At 38.6% G+C, this 4,543-nt stretch overlaps 1 non-coding gene across 1 annotated transcript; it reads right to left on the reverse strand.

Moving 5' to 3' along the window:
• Window positions 1-424: 424 nt before the first annotated feature.
• LOC113930014 lies at window positions 425-527 on the reverse strand. The gene has a single exon (XR_003522399.1). It is a non-coding gene; the product is annotated as a U6 spliceosomal RNA (small nuclear RNA).
• Between the last annotated feature and the right edge of the window lie 4,016 nt (window positions 528-4,543).

The following is a 4,543-nucleotide window of genomic DNA, read 5'->3' on the forward strand; positions in this document are numbered from 1 at the left end:
CTATGTGTATTTTTAGATCTGAAGTGAGTCTGTTATAGGCAGCACAGAGTTGGGCCTGGGTTTCTTTTTATCCATGCAGCCACTCTATGTCTTTTGATTGCAGCACTTAGTTCATTTATATTTAAAGTAATTTTTGCTAGGTATATATTTATTGCCATTGTGTTCATTGTTTTTTGGTTGTTTTTGTGGTTCTCTGTTCCTTCTTCTCTCAGTCTCTTTTCTTGTGGTTTGATGGTTTTCTTCAATGTTATGTTTGTTATGTTTTTTGTGTTTCTATTATAGGTGTTTGGTTTGTGGTTATCATGAGGTTCATATATGTGTGTGTGTGTGTGTGTGTGTGTGTGTGCTATATATACACACACACACATATGTATATATGGCTGTCTGATTTAAGTTGATGGTCATTTAAGTTCAAATGCATTCTAAAAGTATGGGACCCCTCATGAATTTGCATGTCATCCTTGCACAGGGGCCATGCTAATCTTCTCGGTATCATTCCAATTCCAGAGTGATAAATTGATCAGTAATTGTCAAAAACGACAACTCTGAGTGAAAAGTACATTTTATTAGAGGACCCAACATAAATTTAATTTATATATCTTCCTTTAATTTAATAATTATAATATGTACATTAAATCACTGTATTGAAGTGCAATATTTTAATAAAACAATATTTACCTTTACTACCTGCAATATACTTCTTTTCTCTTTTTATTGTTGGTGGTCGTTAAATTAATTCCATGACCTGCTAAGTGGGTCACAGCACACAGTTTAAAATCTCTGATCTAGGGCGCCTGGGTGGCTCAGTTGGTTAAGCGACTGCCTTCGGCTCAGGTCATGATCCTGGAGCCCCGGGATCGAGTCCCACATTGGGCTCCCTGCTCAGCAGGGAGTCTGCTTCTTCCTCTGACCCTCTTCCCTCTCGTGCTCTCTATCTCTCATTCTCTCTCCCTCTCTCAAATAAATAAAATCTTTAAAAAAAATAGTAAAATAAAATAAAATAAAATCTCTGATCTAGGTCATTAATTCATTCAATAAGTATTTATTCAACACTAGCATGTGCCAGGTTGCCAGGTATTGTTCTAAGTTCAGCAGAGAACCAAACAGAAAAGAATTCTTGCCCACATAGAGCTTACATTCTGAAAGTGGGAACACACACACACACACGTTATAATATGTGATATATATGAAATATCCCTATAAACTATATGGTATGTCAGATGGTGTAGCAGTTATCATTGGTGCCATATCCATAACCCTGAATATTATATCATATCATCACTTTGGTGTGCTTCTTCCTATTCCAGGGGCCAAGATCTGCATGTCTTTGCTTTGAGACTTTTCCAAAGTCACAGAAGGCTTATTTGCCCACCTTGAGGAAAAGCAGAATTAATACTCCATCCCCAAGAAGCCTACAGCCAATGACTAATGGAAATTGGTGTAAAAATGCCCCAGCTTCTTCTCCACTTAAGTGGGGTAACTTTGAAGCATCTCCCAAGAAACCACTTATACTTGAAATCTTAGGGTAACTCAAACTGTGAAAGAAGATGACACATGTTATAATAAAAAATTAAATAGGAAAAGAAGTAGGGAGGTCCATAGGGGATAATTTTAAATGGGGAGATCTGGGAAGGCCTCACTGATAAGAAATCAGTGCTATTTGAGGAAAGGTCTGAAGGCAGGAGGGGAGAAAGATATGTGGATATGGAAGAGAGAAGATGTTTCAGACAAGGGGAACTGCAAGTGTAAAGGTCCAGAAGCAAGAGTAAGGAGACCAGTACTGGTCTAAATGGACTAAATGTTTGTATCACCCCAAATTCATAAAGCCCTAATTTGCAATGTGATGGTATTTGGATATGGGCCTTCCTTTGGGAGGTAAGGAGGTTTAAATGAAGTCATGAGAGGGGTGCTTCGGTGGCTCAGTCATTAAGCTTCTGCCTTCAGCTCAGGTCATGATCCCAGGGTCCTGGGATCGAGCCCCACATCGGGATCCCTGCTCGGTGGGAAGGCTGCTTCTCCCTCTCCCACTCCCCCTGCTTGTGTTCCTTCTCTCGCTGTGTCTCTCTCTGTCAAATAAATAAATAAAATCTTATAAAAGAAGTGAAGTCATGAGAATGGATCCCCTTGATGAGATTAGTGCCCTTAGGAAGGGATGAAGGGAACCAGTCCTCTCTCAACCATGTAGGAATATAGCAAGAAGGCATCTGTCTACGAATGAGGAGGAGAGCTCTCACCAGAACCCGACCATGGTGACATCTCGATCTCAGACACCCAGCTTCTGGAACCAGGAGAAATAAATTGCTGTTTAAGCCACCCATGATATCTACGCTATTCTGTTAGAGCTGCCCTAACTGACTAAGGCTACCAATGGTATGACAGCAGGAAAAGACAGGAGATTCATGGGAGAGGTCTGAGATATAAGAGGCATATCTAAGTAGACACTGTTAACCTCACCGTTTTGTTTTCTGACTATATATTACCGATTAAGGATTGTACATCTGGAAACCTGATTCAAAAGTATACCATGTTATTTAAAGTCAGGAAATGTGGTAATAGCAGGCAGGCAAAGAAGCTGACAGAAATGTCAGGGGTTGTGTGTGAACATTTCAGAACTTTTACCAACACTCATATATGTTGTTGTTGTTGTTGTTTTAAGTAAGCTTTCTAAAAATAAAGAATAAAGTAAGCTTTCTATATTGACTTGCATGGTCTCCCATTATTAATTAAGTCTTACTGCAAGGCTTTAGGGGTGCATTTCCAGTCATTAGCTGATCTGGACCTTCACCTGGGCTGCTTATGGCACAGTGCAGTTGTCTTTTGGCATCAGTTTTCTCATCTAAAAAATGGCTCTACCAGCCTTGACCACAACTGACACGATCATACTGTTTGATAAACACTCATTCATTCCCTTTAGGAAGAGGAGGGGCCAAAAGAACAGTAAGAGAATAAAGGGGGTTGAGAAATAACTTTTGCCTTGTTATGGAGAAAAAGAACTCCTCTGACTTTTTTACAGTCACATTTTAGAGAAGGGAATCCCTTTTATGCTAATCCAAACAGACAGCCCATCTTTGCTTAAACTCTTTCAGTGATTTCCACCTCACTGCTTTGCAAAATGGTCATTCCAATTCTCATGCCCCACTGATTATATTAAAAGTTCTCCATTATTTTGAATTAAAGTCTAAAGAACTTTCTAAGCAAATCAGAAGTATCTCTTTCATGTGACAATCCTTTTATGATTGAATAAAACCAACCTGCTTGCCTTGTTTTTCCTCTGCCAAACATCATCAGGTCTATAAGACATTCCACATATGATTGCAAGCACTTGAACATATCTTAGATGATTGACTTGTCAGCTATTATACTAACCATAAAGCTTACTGCACACCCAATGCTGTTCTAAATGCTTTTAGTTCAATTATCTCATTTAATATTCATGCAGTCTTAGGAGGTAAGTACAATTATTATTCCTATTTTATAGATGAGGACAATATAAAACATAGGAGGTAAATAATTTGCCTAATTACATAAAACCAATAAGTTGTGGAGCCAGACACTCAAACTTACCTAGTTTGACTCTAGAGCTCATATTATTCATTCATTCTGTTCTACCACCTGTCAAAAGTTCAGAAATAACAGAAGTAAAACCAATGAATCACTGAAGTGTACTTAGTAAAAGTTAATTGTGCAATCACCAAAAAGACAATTTGCAAACCAGGAGCACTCAAACCAAAACATGGAAAGAGGCTCAAGGGTACATTGTTATAAAGCAGCTTCTATCATGAGAAAACAGTGATTTTATTCTTCACAGTGATTGGTTATAATATTGGAATTTTCTTAAATAATGAGGAATTGGTCAATGGTTACCTTATGTCAACCTTGAGAAACAGTTTAAGTTTTGCTTATGATTTTTAGAGGCACAAGCAAAAAATGACCCAGGTCAAGTTAGTCTTGAAAAAATAAGCTGTTAAGTTTTGTTTGTATGACTTAACTGGTTTTGTCTACTCAGGGAATTTTCAAGGCAAGGATCTGTTTGTTTTTTATTTTAACACACCTATCCACTAAAGAACTCGTGGTTAGTTAGTATGAGTCCAGACTAAGATTCAGACCTTCCAGCTCCTAGTCCAATGCTCTTTTCACCATGTCACATTATCCTGAGTGTGGATAGCATGCCCTTGGGAGAAAGTAAGGGGGTTCAGGGGAGCGAGAACTGGGTATAGAATTCCCAAATCCGAATCCCCAGAAGAACTGGATATCAGTTGATCTTTCACTTCTGTTACCAAAAATAACCTTCCCTATTTCTGAATTTAGTCAGGAAAAATGTACATTGGCAAAGACAAAAAGGTAGTCTTGCTCTAGAAAAGACTTCTAAGATTCTCCCTAATTCTCACACCTTAGGCCCCAGTGAAGACAAAGATCAGGGAAGTCTTCACTTCTAACCAGGAAGGAAGCTGTGGCCTCCAGCCACAGATCCTTGTCACCTAAAGCTGTTGAGATGGTGAAAATTCAATGGTGAAAGCTTCTTTTGTGTGGTGTTTTCCTTCTT

This window comes from Zalophus californianus, chromosome 5 (assembly GCF_009762305.2).
Source record: "Zalophus californianus isolate mZalCal1 chromosome 5, mZalCal1.pri.v2, whole genome shotgun sequence".
Taxonomy (NCBI): Eukaryota; Metazoa; Chordata; class Mammalia; order Carnivora; family Otariidae; genus Zalophus; species Zalophus californianus.